The 20,244-nt window shown below is 38.2% G+C and overlaps 1 protein-coding gene and 1 pseudogene across 9 annotated transcripts in view; one reads left to right on the top strand and one right to left on the bottom strand.

Moving 5' to 3' along the window:
• CAB39L (calcium binding protein 39 like) overlaps positions 1 to 20,244 on the top strand; it is a 100,304-nt gene that overhangs the window by 20,185 nt on the left and 59,875 nt on the right. For 3 of the 9 annotated variants that reach the window (XM_033436859.2, XM_033436856.2, XM_033436853.2), the window contains exon 4: positions 19,267 to 19,465. The exons of 5 other annotated variants lie outside the window; for them this stretch is intronic. The gene's annotated coding sequence lies outside the window, so the exon portion shown is untranslated. Of the gene's footprint in view, positions 1 to 19,044; positions 19,466 to 20,244 lie in introns of those variants that run through there. One more of the 9 variants, XM_033436857.2, reaches the window with a different exon arrangement.
• On the bottom strand, positions 2,233 to 3,255 carry LOC105748226 (protein ILRUN-like; annotated as a pseudogene).

Raw genomic sequence — 20,244 nt, 5'->3', positions numbered from 1 at the left:
CTTAACCATGATTTTCTTTTCTCCCTTTTTCCTAGTTCTCTTTCTTTCCCCTTTCCTACTGTTTCCCCTTTCTTTTTTCATGCCAGTCTTCAAGATTTTCCTAAAACATTTTCCCTTGCCGGGAGTATCTTCCCCCCCTTTTCTATCTCCCTATTCAGATCCTAGTACTTTTCCAAAGTGCATCTAAATTCCCATTTCTTCCATTAGTTCTTTATCTTTTCTCTCCTCACTAGGTAATCTCTATATTGTACCTTATAATACTTGGTCCCTTGGTTATTTTTTCTTCCCTTTACATTTTCTCCAGTCTTTATATTCTGGTGTAATTGTTTCATATACGTAAATAAGTTTTTTTCCCCAAAAGTTGTAAGCTCCCTGAAGGCAAGTCCTTTGTGAAAGACTTATTTTTAATTCCTTAGACAACGCCGTACTACAGTAGGCTTGTAGAAACACCAATAAAGAGTTGTTACATGTAATTGAGTGATAGTGGAGAATTAGGCTATAATGTGTAGTTAATTTGAAAATCAGTTATATTTGAAAATTTTCAGAGTTATTGATAACACTGCATGGAAAACAGTGACAACTTTTGTATATGATTATCAGTGATGGAAGGCCAAAATCTTTATTTAAAGTAAAAAAAAGTTTATTACTATTAGATGACCACATTACAGCTTCTTTCAAAGGAGAACTGGCATCATAATTTTAAATCCTAATTTATACTTGTATTATCAGTGAGTAAGTTAAAAATAGATTATAAGATAGAAGGGGCGGGGGAGCAGCAGCTACTGTAATATCTACATGTAGAGAAGTGGTTAACAAAATTGGTACACCAATATTAAGGAACACTATGCAGCTCTTTAAAAAGAATGAAGTTTTGGGGCTTCCCTGGTGGCGCAGTGGTTGAGAGTCCGCCTGCCGATGCAGGGGACACGGGTTCGTGTCCCGGTCCGGGAGGATCCCACATGCCGCGGAGCGGCTGGGCCTGTGAGCCATGGCCACTGAGCCTGTGCGTCCGGAGCCTGTGCTCTGCAACAGGAGAGGCCACAACGGTGAGAGGCCCAAAGAATGAAGTTTATCTATCAAATCTGGCATGTAAAGAAATCCAGGATCTACTATTAAGAAAAACAAATAACTTATAAAACAGTATGTGTGGTATGATCCCATGTTTTAAAAGTTGTGTGTATACTCGAACAACATGTATGTCTGTCTGTGTTTGCCTGGAAACAAATGTCAGGAAGAATAAAACTAAACTATTATTAGTAGTTAACCTTGGGGAGTGTAATTAGAGAAGAGGAAGGGAGGGGATTTTCAAACAATAGAGAAGCATATAAAATTAAAAGTTCGTTGTTTTTTTTTTTTACAGTGAGCATTTATTTTGAAATCAAAAGGCTAAAAGATATAATATATATATAAATTTTTTTTTTTTTTTTTTGCGGTACGCGGGCCTCTCACTATTGTGGCCTCTCCCTCCCGTTGCGGAGCACAGGCTCTGGACACGCAGGCTTAGCGGCCATGGCTCACGGGCCCAGCCGCTCCGTGGCCTGTGGGATCCTCCCGGACCAGGGCACGAACCCGTGTCCCCTGCATCTGCAGGCGGACTCTCAACCACTGCGCCACCAGGGAAGCCTTAAAAGATATATTTTTAAAGAATTAATATAGCAAGAAAAGTACACTAGTTCATATTTTATTTGTAAAACGAGATACCATTCTGTGTTTGCATTTATTAAAGGTATTTTTCTGTGGTCAGTAGTTATTAATAGATTATAATCATTTCTCCTATTCTAGATCATGTTTTATAAGTCTTCAGAGTTATGGTAAAATGTGTTTTATAAAGATAATGAAATCCAACTGTAGTTACTGAACTAATTCCATAGAGATTTTTCCATTCAGTGAATATGTTTTATTATAATTCTATGTGTTGTTTGCTGTCAATGTCTTTGAGTCTGAAAATTAAATATCTTGTCAAAAAGTACTTTCCATTATCAACAATCTTCAAACTGTAGAAAGAGATACTTTGAGACTAGTTTCCCGTGACATTTTATTTTATTATTATTTTTTTGTGAATGAAAACATATTATTTAAAGTCCTACAATGAGATGAAGGATGTTGGTTGAGTTTGACTTTCCTTTCATTAAAGACTTCAGAAAAGGCTATTCGCTATTTGAAATTCTAGCCCCCAAGATCTCATGTAATAGCAAGTGTGCTAGAATCCAGGTGAGATGCTGGCAGACAGAGCTCTCTCATGGCCATCTCCTAGGGTAGAGGAGATTCCTTACTGTAAGTCACTACTGATAAGTTGTTTGCGTGACTGCTGGGGGAGAGATTTACAGAGTTCTGTGAGAGTCTATTCTCATCTTGCTCGGTTTGGTCAGGAGCGGGAGACCATGTGTTTTTGCTGATCGAGTCGAACCTGGAACCCCCAGGGTCTTTTAAGTTGTTTTCATCTGATTGTTGGTTCTTTTGGGGAGAGGCAAACGGGTTGAAGTTTCTTCTACCCTGTGATGTGGCTGTGTGTTGAACTCCGTTTCAAAAGATGACAGCTGCTGTGTTACTCCTAAAAGTCCACCCACCTCCACACGGAGAATGACCCAGATGACATCTACATAGTAGAGTCCTGTAGCAGTGCACATCTGTCACTGTCCCTGATACATTCCTGCTCTGCTGGGGTTGCACATCTGGACGCTGACATCTGCAATCACTTGGGGCTCTAGCGATCTCACCATTAACCATGTTCACATGTCCAAATTGGTCTTCCCTGACATATTTAAGACAAACCCCTGGAGGCCAGACCTCTGCCCCAGAATTTTGGATCCGCCATGTTTTTATAAATTGAGTATCAGGAGGTATCAACTCCCCTTCTCCTATGGTGACATCTTCAACAAAGGACATAGAGGGCACACTGATGTTTGGGCTCTCAAAGTCATAATAGGCGCCAATTGCTGCTTGTAGGTTCCAGTTGGTCATGTCCAGGAAGAGGGCGCAGACGGCCGGGTTGAGCTGGAAGCCGAGCAACCGCTGGAACTCAGAGATGAGCACGTCCTTGTCGGTGGTGCCCAGGCAGCTGAACTTCTGCATCAGCTCGGGGTCCAGGTTCATGTCCATGCCCTCCATGACTGGGGCCGGACACTCGCTTCCCCTCCTCCTCACAACTGAGCCGACACCGGGCCGGGGCCCGGGAGGGGCCCGTTGCTAGCTGGCGCTGCGACCCCGCTCCTCAGAGGTAGGCCCCGGGCCTCTCACCAACCATAGGGATAAACTCACTCAGCCGCTCACTCACTCTCGCACCCCACCCCACCCCCGCGCCCCCCTAGTGCCGCCGCCAACGCCTCCTCTCGCTTCTCCCTCCCAGGACATTTTAAACTGAATAATTTATAACTCAAGGTCTTCTGTCCCTTTATTCAACCTAATTCTCTCTTTGTCCTTTCTGTGTTCTTTTTAGATCCTGTTTTCCTTCCTGGTTCTAAAGCACCAGCTTACAAATTGTACTTTTAAAGAGTTATAACAGAAATAATATGATTTTCCAACATAAAATTTTTTGTATAGCTCTGATTTCAATAATTTGTAGCAAAGTGAAAGTTTGTAAAAACTCAGAAAATTGGAAGATGACGTACTTTATAAAAAGAGAACGAACATGTGTCAGTTCTTGATAGGATGAGAGTTGTTCTTTCATTAAAAGCTATGTTGTGTTCTTAATTGATTCAAGGAAGAACTTTTCATACAAGTATCAACTGTGGAAAAAAACAGAAAATAGATCCATCAAAGAAGGGCAGGGAAATAAGAGAGTCATTACCATCTGACTATGGTTATAGCACTAAGCCCATTTTTGTTGGTTATGATGATATTGTATTGATATATTGTATCTGAGGATTCCATGACTTCTTTCTTACCTCATTCTTTGTTTTTCCTTGAATTGGGAAGTTGGAGGAATACCATAGCATGTATTTCACCTGGTTATTGTTTGTGCTGCAATTGTAAGTGGAATTGTAACTATTCAGCTTAGAATTTGATGTATGCAAGTTATAGCCTTTAGCTTTTCTTCTTACTACATTTATATGATTTTTTAAAATTATTATTTATTTATTTATTTTGGTACCCCTTCATTTCTTTTTTTTTTAAATTAACTTATTATTTATTTATTCATTTTTGTCTCTGTTGGGTCTTCATTGCTGTGCAGGCTTTCTCTAGTTGCAGCGAGCGGGAGCTACTCTTCATTTGTGGTGCGCAGGCTTCTCATTGTGGTGGCTTCTCTTGTTGTGGTTCCGGAGCACGGGCTCTAGGTGCTCAGGCTTCAGTAGTTGTGGCTCACAGGCTCTAGAGTGCAGGCTCAGTAGTTGTGGTGCACAGGCTTAGTTGCTCAGCAGCATGTGGGATCTTCCCGACCAGGGATTGAACCCGTGTCCCCTGCATTGGCAGGCGGATTCTTTTTATTTCCTTTTTATTTATTTATTTATTTAATTTATTTTGTTTTTGGCTGTGTTGAGTCTTCGTTGCTGTGCTCAGGCTTTCTCTAGTTGCGGCGAGTGGCGGCTACTCTTCATTGTGGTGTGCAGGCTTCTCACTGCAGTGGCTTCTCTTGTTGCAGAACACGGGCTCTAGGTGCGCAGGCTTCAGTAGTTGTGGCTCTTGGGCTCTAGAGCACAGGCTCAGTGGCTGTGGCACATGGGTTTAGTTGTTCCGTGACATGTGGCATCTTCCCAACCAGGGATTGAACCCATGTCCCCTGCATTGGCAGGCGGATTCTTAACCACTGTGCCACCAGGGAAGTCCCTATATGATTTTTGATAACATCAATTTTCACTCTGCTCAAATGCACATTCTATTACTCCACTCTCATTCTCTTCAGATGATCTTGAGTTCTTCTTTTCTGAGAAAATGGAAGCAATCATGTGCTTTCTAACTTTATTTCTCTTTACCTGGACAGTTTATTTTACTCATACTTTCTCTTCCTTTTTCATTTTAGAAAGATATATATCATTCTTCTTGGGGGTTAAACTTTCCACTTATGTTCTTGATCCCATATTCCGTTGTGGGCTTAAGACTCTTGCCTCACTAATTATCCTCTTATCTTGCATCTTTCTGATATCTGTTCCACCCAATCTACTGAGAGTTTAAAAAAAAAAAGCAAGCAAGCAAGCAACAAAAATACCTTTCATTAGTCCTTCAAGCTCTCCTTCTGTTCCTTATCAAAACACTTGGAAACAGTAGTATATGCTCATGCCTCCATTACCTCATCCCTAAACTCTTACAATCCTAATTTTGCCCTGGAATATTTGTTGTGTGTCAGGGACTACTACTCCAACCTCTCATCCAGTGTTCAAGGCAAGTCAGTTGAGCCATGCTACCTGGATCAGAACGAATATTACCAATTTCCCAGAAGGACTGGCTTGGAGTCCTCTGCCTGCTTTATGCTTTGCTGTAGTACCATATGCTCTGGTGATCCCAGCCTGGCTTTGGCCTCTCTATCAGCCTATGTCTTTAGGATTTTAGGGGAATATGAATTCTTAAAGGTCCTTTTCCTTGTCCTAAGTGGTTCTCTGAATATACCTATTTCCCCTGATACCTTTGGTTTGTAAGAATTGAAAGAGGGCCTTAGAAATTAGATTACAGGTTTAGGCAGGATGCTCATCACTGCTCTACAGTATTCCATATTGTTGCACACTTCATATTCTTGATGTTCTCCTTTTTGTTCATAGTGATAGTATACTTTTCTGGTTCTCCTGTCCTTCTCTAACTACTGTTTCTTTAGTCAGTTTTTTCTATCACAACTTATAGACGTTCCTTAAAGGTTTGTTCTTGGCTTTCTTTTTGGTCTCTCATATTGCACTGGCAGAATGAGTGACCCCCAATATATCTCTGGCTCTGTTTTCTCTCCAAGTTCTATGCTATGTGTTCAACTGCCTCTGTAGGCATCTATATCCAGAAGTCTTGCTGGCACCTCAAACTTGTTACATATCAAGCAACTGGTTATTTTGCAAAAATTTGTTTTTCCTTCGTTGGTCCTTATTTATTTTGAAAATATTACCCATCTACTCTTTCACACAGGCATGGAAACTCATCATATTGTCTCTTCTCTCAATTACCATCTACATTTATTCAGTTGCCAAACCTATTGTCTCTGATAGGTAGACTGCCTAGTTACTTTCATTGCCATCCTAGACTAGTGCAATTGCCTTTAATTTCATCTCCTCCTGTCTCTCTGCCTTCTTGATTCTTCTTACACACTGCCACATTCATATTCATGAAAGAGAGTCTGATTACATCATGGCTCCCTTTTGCCCACAAATTGACAGTTAAACTCATTAACCTAGTATTAAAGCTCTTCATAATCTGATCCCAACCTGTTTTTTTTCAGTTTTTTTTAGTGTCATTCACATAGCATTTGCTTCTGATAACCTAAATTATTGCTTGTTATTTATATCTTGTACTTCCTAATACTGTGTTCTTATCTCCATGTGACCAAATCACACCCATCATTCAAAACTGAGTTCAGTGCACCTTTTCTATGAAACCTTCTGTGATTCCTCAAGGTATGTTTTTTTGGCTCTTCTGAATTTTTTGGTATTTCATTAGTCTTTTCATTTGTAATTCATAACTTTTTGCCTTACACTCTATTTATTTTTAGTACATGTCTTATATCCCCTAATAAAATATGAATTTCTTATTTTACTCTGTACCCCCAAAGAGCAGATTTCCCTCAGATGGTTGGATGAATGAATCCTATACATTGAAGTGATAAGAAAGTTGTAACAGAGCCTTGCCATTGTCAAGTGTTCAGGGCCATTGTATTTAGTTGTATGGCTTGTCCACTGCCCAAAGCCTCCTAGCCAGGGAAGTGAGTGGGGCCTGAAATCCAGCTCACATCCCCACTTCTGTCACATCAAACTATGTGCCAGGCTGGTGCAGGGCTGCATCTGCCTGTGAAAAGGGTACTTGTTCTTTGTATGAAGGTGCTATCTGCTGGTTAATCTATGCGCCTGCTTGACTGCACCTGTCCCTTTTTCTGACTTTTACCAAAGTACCATATAAGCTAGTAGCAACCCTGAAAGTATGGACAGTATTAATTGAAGTTCATTATGAAAACTACTTTGTGTGTCACATAGAAAATACCCTCAAAATGTTTGTTAGAATGAAAGATGTGGATTAATCGAGTGTAAAATAAAGCATTGTTATAGAGCATCTCCTTGATAATTCGCTATTAATCTCAAATTCACAAATATTCTGGAATCCCTGCACCGCTTCTGGAACCTCTGAGACTTCTTGTAATTTTCTTACTTAGATCAAATGGTTAAGGGTCCCGTTTCCCTTGCCCCCACCCCAACTCTGTCTTTTGCTTAGAGTAAATTAGACTAAACTCCAGGGTTTCTGTACTCCTATCCTATGCTTTTTAAAAATGCTGCATTCAGGGAATTCCCTGACGGTCCAGCGGTCAGGACTCTGTGATTTCACTGCCGAGGGCCCGGGTTCAGTCCCTGCTCAGGGAACTAAGATCCCACAGGCCTCGTGGTGTGGCCAAAAAAAAAAAAAAAAAGGCTGCACTCAAAATTCTTTTAACGGAATTCTTTTGGTCTAGTTGGTATATAAGACAAATTTAAAAGTCCTTAAACACATAGTTAATGACTTGTTGGTGTGTGGGTTATGAGTATCTCTGGAGCACCTACTATAGCACTTTGCATCTACTAAGTGTTTCGTAAATGAGGTTGACTACAAACTGCTTGTGACTCCTCCAGTGGATTTGCCCCATTCAGGAGTAGTGATAGAGCAACTGCAAGTTGGATGATGTACTTTTAATATATGCTAGAGTTTTTTTGTTGTTGTTGTTTGTTTTTTATGAGTGGAGCAGTGTCTAACATTTAACAGTTAACTGAGTCAGGCATGTATGTATATTATTTCACTTGATGCTCACAACTAGTCCTGGAGTATATACTGTTATCTCCAATTTAAAGATATGTTACTTACGTACAATCTGTTTTCATTCAAATCTGGGTCTGCCTAATTTCAAAGATTTTATGGACTGTGAAACTAGGCACTTGATATGAGAAGAGTGTTCAGAATAGTTAATCACATAAAGGCCTTCAGAGACTATATACCTATATTTATTTATTACTAAATAGATATATGTAGAGATATATTTTATCTTGGCATTAGGGAAACAAGGCAGTCATTCCTTGGACTGGCATAGTAGATGTTACTGCTGAGGGCCAAATATTGCAGCTGCCACTGCAGTGCAGTACCAGTAGGGGGCCAGAGTAGCACTAGAAAGTGAGAAAAAGATTGATGGTCTCAGCTTTGAGAGATTGCTCTGACATTTTGGAAATACAGCCAATGGGCAGGGGTGTCACCTAAATTTTGTAATTCAAGCTTCCTCCTTCCTAAAAAAAGCAGAAGGTGGAGATGGAAGCAGAGTTAGTATAAGAGAGAAAACAGACTAATGAAGAAGATTTGTTATCTTGCTGAAGTTAAGAACTTTTAAAGATTTCCAAATTTGGCCAAGGATTAGCAATTAATGGACAATTGGAAATGTGTTTTCATTCTATCAATTAACCCCTATTTCAGTGCAACTTGGACACCTCTAAAGCATTTGTCCTCTGGCATTTCTTCTGTATTCTGCTTTTATGAAAGCAATTTGAGTATCTTTAAGCAAGTTCCAGGGCCACGATGTTAATTCTGTCTGAAATGGGAATTATGAGAAGAACTAGAGATATCTATGGTACATGGATAGCATGACAAACTCCTAAGATAATAAATAGATTCTTTGCTTTGGGTCTCCCTTTTTGGCATAAGACTATTGAAGAAAAGTCAAATGTTATTCCTGGGCTACCTGAAGTTGTAGCTGTGGTATTTTGTACCTATACTGTAATCTTTAGGAAGAGAGAAAAATAGAGAAACAAAAGCATAGATGAGAAGCGAGGAGAAAAAAACAGTGAATGGAAGCAACCTAAGTGTCCGTCGACAGATGAATGGCTAAAGAAGATGTGGCACATATATACAATGGAATATTACTCAGCCATAAAAAGAAACAAAATTGAGTTATTTGTAGTGAGGTGGATGGACCTAGAGTCTGTCATACAGAGTGAAGTAAGTCAGAAAGAGAAAAACAAATACCGTATGCTAACACATATATATGGAATCTAAAAAAAAAAAAAGTGGTTCTTGTGAACCTAGGGGCAGGACAGGAATAAAGAACAGACATAGAGAATGGACTTGAGGACATGGGGAGGGGAAGGGTAAGCTGGGACGAAGTAAGAGTGTAACATTGACATATATACACTACCAGATGTAAAATAGATAGCTAGTGGAAAGCAGCTGCATGGCACAGGGAGATCAGCTTGGTGCTTTGCGACTACCTAGAGGGGTGGGATAAGGAGGGTGGGAGGGAGACGAAAGAGGGAGAGGATATGGGGATATACATATGCATATAGCTGATTCACTTTGTTATACAGCAGAAACTAAAACAACACTGTAAAGCAATTATACTCCAATAAAGATGTTTAAAAAACAAAACAAAACAGCGAGAGTAAGAGGTAAATACCACTTAAAAAAAAAATCTGTAGTTACCCAAATTAGCAAAATTACAACAATAGGTTCACAGTACTTGTTAGCATACTCAACATATACATATATTTTACAGTGGTAAAAGAGTCATTTCTGCTTTTAACACTTGTTTTGAAAACACAAATTTGTTCCAATATGATTGACATATTAGGAAACATTTGAGCATAATGCAGATTTCTCATTTGCTTTTGTACAGTTTTACGAATGCAGAAAACCACCCAGCTGAACCAAGCCATGGAGAAATGCACAAAACATAAACCATGGAGAAATGCACAAAACATAGACATGCACACACCTCAAGCATGTACCAGCTGTCTCTGTGTACCACATGTTATATGAGTCACATTCATCCATGTTTGGTGTTACAACTCTCCAGCTGATTTCAAATAATCCTATTTCCACTATTTTGAAATAATTTACAAGCTATAAGTCTCCTAACATCCACCGCCATAAGCAAAATGTCAGGTCTTTTTCAAGGAAAAGTACCATATTTATTGTGGTATTTATGTATTTTTTTAAACCACTTAACATGTGTAAAAGTGTGCTACTATTTTTATTAGGTTCCTACTTTAAGAGAAAAAATATGTCACTGATGAAATTTTTGAGTATTGAGCTCCAACCCGGTTTTCCCCAGAATTCCTGTGGTTCTTATTGCATGATATTGCATAGCATGGAGATTTTTAGGAACACTTACCTCATTGTGTAGCAAAACTGACTGTACATGTTAATTTTAGAACATTTGGAAAACACAAGAATGTATGAATGTAACCACTGGTGTTCCAACTAATGTTAACCTTTGGTATTGTTTCCATGTCCAAATAGAAGGAAATATTTATGTAAAAAATAGAACAAAAATTGGGGGCTCATATTCTTTACTAAGTTTAGCATCTTGGAATTTTTAAACTTGATATTATGCAATAAATATATCCCCATTTCTTTAAATGTTCTTAAACAACTTGACCGTGTTATTCTGTATTAATGAATGAACCCTGCTCAATATTCAGTAGGCATGCTGAATGGCCTGCAACTATGCTGGTTGTTTGGACATCTGCTTTGGTTGGCCAATGCCCATGCCACATGGACCCCAATGATTATAATCAATCACATACTTTGGACTTTAGTTTTGGGGTTTTTTGCTATAAGTAGTGTAATAAATATCCCTGTATATTCTTCCTTGCATACTTATTCTTAGAATAAATTTGTAGACATTGAATTACTAAATAAAAAGGAAAATGAATATTTTAAGCCTTTTGCAACTTATTGTTAATATCCCTACAGGAAAAAGTTATGTTAATTTACACTCTGTGTTAAAGTACTAGAGTTCTTGTTTTATTTTACCCTCACCAACCTTAGAAGTATAATTAAAGCAAACACAAAAACAAACTTTATTATCTATTTAGGTAACTACAGTGTTATTGATCAGGAGAGAAGAACGTGGGGGAAATAGAGGCTGACCCCTTTCTATAGGGAGTTAAATATTGAAGTGGACCATGGGAAGTGGAGTGATGGATAGAACTGATAAATAGGAATTTATTTAAGTAATAAATGAGTGTACTAGGCTAAGAGGTCTTTAAGAAAATGCACGCAAGGTAAGGGTAAAAGGAGGCTATAAAATTTCTGCCTTCTTGCAATAAAAAATGCTGAATGAAAAAAAAAAAGCTGAATGACCCAATGATATGAGTAAAGTAGAAAAAAAAGGCGGGGTGAGGGGGAGAAAGTCTATTTAAGACCTTCCAGACATCACTTCCAGTTGCCAGATTTTAAGCCACCCTCCTCATGATAATGATATTGTAAATAAGCAAAGTCACAGGTTAATGAAATGAATCAATCATTCAAGTGGAGCAACATGTGATTTTGCAGAGCTCCACCTGGGTAGAATTTGAGTCAAAGGATTCTGAGTAAGAGATAATGAGCTCATATGGAAAAGGATAACTAAAAAGGCATATACAGAACCTGAGAGCCTAAGAACTTCCTAAGCATTATGCCTGCGTATTTGTCTCTCCAGTGTGATCACAGTCATGAGCTAAATTAGTTTGAGCAAAAGTAGGGAGGCACAAAGTGTGAGAAAGATAAGATTAGAATCTAGGAGAAGCCTGAAAACCCAAGCATCTTTTTCTACTTCTGCCTTGTGGGGCAGTCAACCCCGAATACAGAGCAATCTAATAGGATGCAGCCTGGGTGTAAGGGGAAGTTCTCCCATTTTTTTGGAAGAAGAGACCAAGAAGGAAGCATTTTAACCTGGGGGCTTGAGTAATGGGCAGACCAAGGAAGCTGGTTAGAGACAAAAATCACAACAGATTCAACAGTTTTTGGCTTTGATGAGTAGAAGACAAAAGGCAAAGTGATTAAAAGCCAAATGATAATCCAAGACCGTTGTATTGTCAAAGAAATTCAAGCCTGAGAAATAAAGTTCTGTCATCCCTTGGCAACTCCCAGACCCCTAAATCTGGCCCCCAAACAGGTAGACTGGCTTCAGCAGGAAAGCTGTCAGTCATGAACCATCCACAATGACCCTCTCAAATGTGACGTTGGAGGACAATTGATAGGGAGGATTCTCCCAGGGATTAGAGAGATTAGAACCAGGGGCAACCAGTTTGGTAGCTAAGGAACTCATCCCCAGGCAGGGAAGCTTGCTTTTCCTGTCCAGCAAAATATCATACATATTATAGATTAATGTTTCCTCACTTACCCTTTTTCATGTGGGAGTATTTATTCCTGGTATCCTGTGTTCCTTTTGCCTTGTTTATTAGATGTCCTGGGTGGGTGGGGGAGTAAATTTATAATTGAGCCATAGAATGCTAGACCATAAGGAGCTACTTCAAATTTGATTAAAAAGCATAAAACCAACAGAGATCTTGGAGCTGGATGCAGTAAGTAAACACTTTTGAGCAAGGGTAAGTGCACTGTTCCTTACATTTGGAAAACTTCTCTCTGGAGAAATGGCCCAGATCTGGGAGAAAGTAAATACAAGGTGAGCCTGCACCATTGTGTTGAACAAGAAAGCAATGAAAGTTCAAGGATTATTGAAACTGTATCAGAAGGATGTAGGAGCTATCTTGAAAGGACTCCCGCTGGCCTAATTTGTGGAAGTTTGAGCAATTGTTTTAGATACCTCTTATATACCATTGCAGATCCTCTAGGACTCACTTGTCTCATTTCACCTCTATGCAAACCCTCATGCAGGCATAACCTAATAGCTTCATCTCCTGTCATTCTGCAAGCCCTTTGCTACGTGTCACAGGGCTTCCATGTGGCCACTGCTCTGGGGTCCACTCAGTGCCCAGACCCACACATGTGCAACCGGGAAGAATAGAGGAGTTAAACTCAAGTGTAGGGGAGTTAGTTCCCTTTGGGGAAAGACTTTGATCAATCCAAGGTAAGAACCAGTAGATAAATTCTTCCTCTTCCTTTCCCACCCTCCCACCCCCGAACCCTAGGGGTGATCCTGAAATGCAGTTCATATAGCTTCTAAGAGTTTCAGTCTGATAGATTTAACAGGTGGCCAGCTTGATGATGCATTGTCATATTGGCTGACATATTCCTTCTTTGTTTTATTCCCCTATTTCCTCATTCCTGCTCATTGTGATTGGATTTCTTATTAAAATAATATTACATGAGGCTTTTGCTTCAGACCCTGCTTTTGGGGGGCAACCCAGGCTACAAGGACAGCACCAAAAAGAATAATGCCTGTAATTGATTGAAACATTGAATTTGTAAAAATTTGTGAACCTATAGTAATATTCAAGAGAAGAGAAAGACTTCCCCCACCAAAAAAACGTATCTCTCTTTGCCACCATTGGAAGTGAATATTACTAGCTTCCTACTCTCAAAATTGGTAATTAAATAAAGAGAATTAAACAATTAGAAGTATAGTTGAGGAGAAGCTCTTCTCTACAAAACAGTGCCAGCCAATATACATAGAAAGAATAGAATTTGTAAAATTACCGGTTTGCAACCCTGGTGAAGTAATTGATTTAGGGAAGGATCACCAATGAATACTAAAATCATTGGAGGAAGCACTGAGAGAGAATTGCATATTTGCAGGTTGAAAAGAATATTAGTCTATACCCTACTAGCTAGTCAAAAAGGGAAATGTCTTTTCAATAAAGAAATGTGCTATTATTACACTAACTCAGTCATCAAACATAGATCACTAATAGTGGGACAATGAGACTGTTGCCTCTTGGTGTGATTCATTATGAACTTATCTTGTAAAAAATGTTTATGTTTTATTATGCTTTCAGAGCTAACTTCCTTTTTATAGGAAATACAGGGGATAGAAGAACAAGTTAAATGGCACCACAAAACACATTCTCAAAAGTTTCTGTAACAGAATTCTCTTGGTCTTTTGAAAAGTCCAGAATCAGTTTTTAAAAAGGAAGAGGAGGGAGGGCTTAACAAATTAAAACATTATTCTTAAATAGATCTGGTCTGAAAAAACTATCTTACCCAGAGATCAAATAAATATCAGCATTTTCTCATAGCTTTTTTATGGTTTAATGTTTCATTCCTGATAGTGATATTTTTGTCTTTTTTTCTTTGTCAGTCTTGTAAGATGTTGAGCAATTTTATTGATCTTTTCAAATAATCGGGTTCTGTTTCATTGATTTTTTTCATTGTTTTTCTGTTTCTAACTTTATTGATTTCTGCTCTTTATTATTTTCTTGGTTCTACTTGCTTTGGGCTTAACGCCTCTAGTTTCTTCAGGTGGAAGCTGAGGTCATTAGCTTGAGGCATGCTTTCTTTTCTAATATAAGTGCTTAATGTTAAACACATCTCTCTAAATACTTCTTTACCTGCATCCCACAGATTTTGTTGTTAGGTTTTCCTTTTCATTCAGTTAAAAGTAATTTCTTTTCTTTTCCTTTTTAATTTTTGGCCATGCTGCATGGATTGCAGGATCTTAGTTCCCTGACCAGGGATCGAACTTGGGTCTATGGCAATGAAAGTGCCCAGTCCTAATCACTGGACTGCCAGGGAATTCCCCCAAATAATTTCTAATTTCTGCTTTTATTTCTTCTTTGACCAATAGATTACTTAGTAGTGTGCTATTTAGTTTCCAAATGTTTGGGAATTTCTCATATCTTTTATTATTGATTTCTAAGTTAATGTGATCAGAGAACATATTTTCTGTGTTTGTATGTTTGATATATATCAGATCAAATTGGTTTTAGTGCTGTTCAAGTCTTTTATATACTTACTGATTTTCTACTTTTTCTATGAATTATTGAAAGAAGAGTATTTATATCTTGGACTATAGTAGTAGATTTGTATTTTTCTTCTTTCATTTCTCTCAGTTTAGTTTTCATTAAATTAGAAAATTTTTGGTCATTATTTCTTCAAACATTGTTTTCTGTTTCCCCTTTTCTCTGCTCTCCTTTTAGGACTCAAACAATGCATACATTAGGCTGCTTGAAGTTTTCCCATAGTTAGGAATGCTCGTTAATTTTTTTTTTTTTTGGTCTTTTTTTTCCCTCAGTGTTTCTTTTTTTTTTTTTTTTTTTTGCAGTACGCGGACCTCTCACTGTTGTGGCCTCTCCCGTTGCGGAGCACAGGCTCTGGACGCGCAGGCCCAGCGGCCATGGCCCACGGGCCGAGCCGCTCCGCGGCATGCGGGATCCTCCCATACCAGGGCACGAACCCATGTCCCCTGCATCGGCAGGCGGACTCCCAACCACTGCGCCACCAGGGAAACCCTCAGTGTTTCATTTTGATAACTTCTGTTTTGTCTTCAAGTTTACTAATTATTTCTTCTGCAGTGTCTAATCTGTTCATCCTATTTGGTGTAATTTTTATCTCAGAATTGTAGTTTTAATATTTAGAAATTTGATTTGTGTCTTTTTAATATATTCCAGGGCTCTCCTTAACAATACTTATGCTTTTTTATACTTTCTTAAACTTATGGAGTATATTTGTAATAGCTGTTTAAAGTCTTTTTGTACTAATGCTGTTACTTGTGTCATTTCTGAGCTATTTTCTATTAAGTTTTTCTCCTTATTATGCATGTGTTTTCCTGCTTTTGGCATGCCTGGTACTTTTTGACTGGATGCTAAACATGTGGATTCTATGTTGTAGTGTGCTAGATTTCTAAAAATTTTTAATTCTTCTCTAGGATACACTTAAGTTATTTGGAAACAATTTGATCCTTTCAAGCTCTCTTGTAACCTCTATTGGGGGGGACCAGAACAACCTTTAGGACTAATTTGGTCCTGCTACTGAGGCAATATTTTTCTGAGTACTCAACCCAATCTCCCATTTATTATGAGATTTCTTTATTCTGACTGTTGGGAACATGACCTATTTATTCTCAGCCTGTGTGTGTAGTGGGAATTCTTCAGCCTGCTTCTTTCCAGTGGTTCTTTCCTTGGCCTTGGAGAGTTTTCTCATGGACGTGCACTGATCAGTTCTCAGTGAAGATTTGAGGGGAACTTTTTGCAGATCTCTGGGGCTCTCTTTGTAGCTCTCCCTCTCTGGTATTTTGCCCTGTGAATTTTAGCCACATTGGCCTTCTTGAATTATCAACTCTGTCTTTTGAACTCAGGGAGACTGCCATGCTCTGCTTGGGTTCCCCTTCCTGCTCTGCAAACTGGGACAATTGTGAAGCTTACCTTTGTTTGTTTCCTTTCTCTTAGGGATTACTGGGCTGAGCTGCCCGGTGTCCAGTGTCTGAAAACCATTGTTTTATTAATTCTGTCCAGTTTTTTAATTATGTAAGATAGAAGAGTAAATCTAGTCCCTGTTACTCCATCATAGTCTGAAACAGAAGTCCCTATAATTGTACTTTTAATTCTCTGTCCAAATAATTTTTGAAAGAATGTTCTTTTTTAATTTTCACGTATTAATAGGGTATTTTTAAAGAACAGTTTGCTTATCTTCTGAAAAATTTAAAAATAACTTCTAGTTTTATTGTGTTGTATTTACAGAATGAAGTTTGCACTATTTCTCCTTTGAAAATTTACTGATGTCTTTGTGGCCTAATATAAGGTCACTTTTTGTGATTTCTTTGTATGCATCTTAAAAAATGGTATTTAGTAGGAATCAAATGTAAACATACATTCATATGCAGACAATCTGTTTAATTATGTATTAAATGCCTTTTCTTTATTTTGTGCCTTAGACTCCATCACAGATTGATATAAAGTCTAATTTTAAAGTGACTTTTAAAAAATCAGCCTTATAGTTATTCTAAATTCTACCCTTACAAATTCTGAACTTCTTCAGTTATACCAGAACTCTTTGAGTATAATCTTAAGAAGACAGTAGACTCTTAATACCCTTTAGGGTTTTGGGATAATTTCCATTTATTGTTTCTTTAAAAATAGGAAATAAGATTCCAGATTTACAGAACTACTAATTTGAAGTAACAAACAGCAGACTAATCTCTAGGCTTCTTTTATTTATTTACTTATTTATTTTTGGCTGTGTTGGGTCTTCGTTGCTGCACACGGGCTTTCTCTACTTGCGGTGAGCAGGGGCTGCTCTTCGTTGTGGTGCACAGGCTTCTTACTGTGGTGGCTTCTCTTGGTGCGGAGCATGGGCTCTAGGTGCATGGGCTTCAGTAGTTGCAGCATGCAGGCTCAGTAGTTGTGACTCACGGGCTCTAGAGCACAGGCTCAGTAGTTGTGGCTCACGGGCTTAGTTGCTCTGTGGCATGTGGGATCTTCCCGGACCAAGGATCAAACCTGTGTCCCCTGCATTGGCAGGTGGATTCTCAACCACTGCACCACCAGGGAAGCCCTAGTCTTCTTGATGCCTAATTTTTAGGTGTTAAAATTTCCTTGTAACATATTTAAATTTCTAAACTGTACTTTAAATAAGCCAGATAAAGAAATATATTTTAAAATAAGTATATATGTTAAGAAATATATATTTAATATATATGATATATAGATTAAGTAATAAAGCCAAGATTTATTCACTTATTTTTCATAAGGATAAACAACTAAGTACAAATAATTACCTTTCAATTTATTTAAGCTCATATTCTTAAGCTCATATTTTAGTTCTGCAGAGAGTAAGATTAAAGTAATAATAGGTCTAACAACTATTTCTGTCAGCTCTATAATTGGGAGATCTGTTAGAAGAGCACAAGACTTTTGAGTGGAAACATAGTGGGAGACAGAGAACCTAAAAGTCTTTGGCACTAAAGAACTGGAACAGAGGACTTCCCTGGTGGCTCAGTGGTTAAGAATCCACCTGCTGATGCAGGGGACACGGGTTCGATCTTTGGTCCGGGAAGATCCCACGTGCCGTGGAGCAACTAAGCCCGTGCACCGCAACTACTGAGCCTGCGCTCTAGAGCCCATTGAGCCACAACTACTGAGCCCGCGTGCCACAACTACTGAAGCCGCACGCCTAGAGCTGGTGCAGCAGGAGAAGCTACGGCAATGAGAATCCCACGCACCGCAGCGAAGAGTAGCCCCTGCTCGCCACAACTAGAGAAAGCCCGCGCACAGCAACAAAGACCCAACACCAAAAATAAGTTAATTAATTAATTAATTAAAAAAAGAAAACCCCAAAGCAGGCTCTGACTAGCATGCTCACAGAGCTAGCATGTATTCCAAGCTTACCTTTTAACTCCAAAGAATCTAATAAAGGCCATCTAAGCCTGTCACTAGCCATCCCACTCAGCCTTCTACCTAATTCCTCATCCTCAAACGTTGCAGAAAGATCCATAATTTTAAGAAATTTTACTCTATAATTATACATGTATATTAATGAAAAAATGTTTTTTGAAACCTTTAGCTTTTAAAATTCTCATTGAAGAGGTATTACGTATCCTGACAAATAGTGCTTTTGTGTGATGGGGTGGGGAGGGAGGGGGAGACATTCTACACCAAATAGTTACATTTGGTTTGCACATAAATGGTGTAAGCTGCTCCATTTAATAGTTTTGGTGTTAATATTTCTCTATGTTCTTTATAATTTCCTTTTTATAACTAAATTGATTCTAAGTTTCAAAATATACCGTATTTTTTAATAAATTAAGTTTTCACAAAATTACACTGAAATTAAATTATGAATATTCATTCTAACACCTCCCTTGCTTTTTAGAATCTTCTGATCTGTAGTCAGAGGTGTTATCCATTGTGCCAACGCCCCCTCCCCCCCACCTCCCTTGCTTTTTAAAATCTCAAGATTAAATTAATAATACTGTGTATTTACTTGCTACACTTTCTTATTATGATTGGGAATAGCATCTTCCCTGGGAATCTAACATATTAGCAAATGAATCTGTTATTATCACTATCAACATGCCTTTGTTATTTAAATTTTTAAACAAGATGGTCAGGCCAATTTAATTTGTTGAGAAAACCATGCATGAACAAGTATAGGACTTAAAAGGAAAAAATGTGATGAGAAAAAAATTTTGTTTATACCTAGACTCTTTTGTTTTCCTTTGGCCAAGAATTAAATTTGCCTCAACTTAATTGCTTTACACACATTCTTGTGATATTGCATGATTGGGAAGGAGGAAGAAAAAGAGGGAGCTGTGACTGTGTGGTATGTATCTAAAAGAGTGCATTAGAGGAGGAGAGGAGAACGCATAAGCAAGCTGGTTTGACCAGAAACAGAACTGCCTGTGACAGATTAAGAGACAAGCAAGGCTTGGAATCTGAGAGCAAGCAAAGAGAGTGGAAATTTACAGCTGCCCTGTGTGAGTGTTCAGTGATCATTTTCTGCTAACTTTTTCCGGTGGTAACTTACTCTTCAAAGAGGGAGACAGAAAGTCAAGACAGGATTGTGGAAACTCTTCTCTGCCACGCTTTGTAAATAGGAGGCACCCTCTATTAAATGGAAGATAAAGGCTACTTCATCTAAAGTGCTTTGAGCCCCAGAGAGAGCTGTCTTCAGCACCTCACCACGTGTCTACTTTTCGTTGCTTAGGCGAGCCTGGGCTTTTCTGTAACATTTGGTGAGTATCAACCAGGTTACCTATAATGGTTCACAGAGATGGAATTAATATGATAACCTTTAGTTTAGCTGAGGTTTTACAGTTATTGCTTATATTTTCATTTTAAACTGTGCTGTTACCTTGTTTCTTTGTGCATGATAAACTGCTGTTACTAGGAGAGGTTTTAAAAAACAACTACAAAACAATACTTCTCTGTTGCCTAAGGCACTTGAATCATTACCAACTATTCCGTGTCCATGGAATATCTTATTTTGGAAATGGGTTTTTATTTACAAAGAGTTTCCAAAAATAAAATAGTGGCAGGATACCATTTTTCATGTTTCTCTTTCAACTGAATAAAAATTCAAAAGTTACCTCGTTCCGTCTATTTTCAGTAAATTTAAAATAATCATTGTGATGTTTGATATTATCAATTACAGCATTCCCTCATAATTCAATTAGAAATGTTAATGATGCCATTAAATAAAGGGATATGTAATTTGAATGTTGAATGCTTCTGTTAGAGCCAATAAGTGACACATGATTTTTTACAAAGTTCTGGAGTGAAAATAAAAATTAGACAATTTACATATCAAACTTACCATTTGATACAAAATGAATGCACATTTCAAATTAAGGAATAAGGCAGTTATTTTGTTCTTATAGCTGGCACCAAACTCTTATATAATATTGTTGTTCTGCTGAAGAACTATTTTAACCAGATGCATATATGTATGTAAACAATAGAGAAGAGAAAAAAGAAAAAACTCTTAAAATATATATTCACAGTCCAATAAAAA

Source organism: Orcinus orca, chromosome 18 (assembly GCF_937001465.1).
Source record: "Orcinus orca chromosome 18, mOrcOrc1.1, whole genome shotgun sequence".
NCBI classification, from domain to species: Eukaryota; Metazoa; Chordata; class Mammalia; order Artiodactyla; family Delphinidae; genus Orcinus; species Orcinus orca.
Note: the sequence above shows the minus strand (reverse complement) of the source record. Positions and strands in the feature narration are given on the sequence as shown.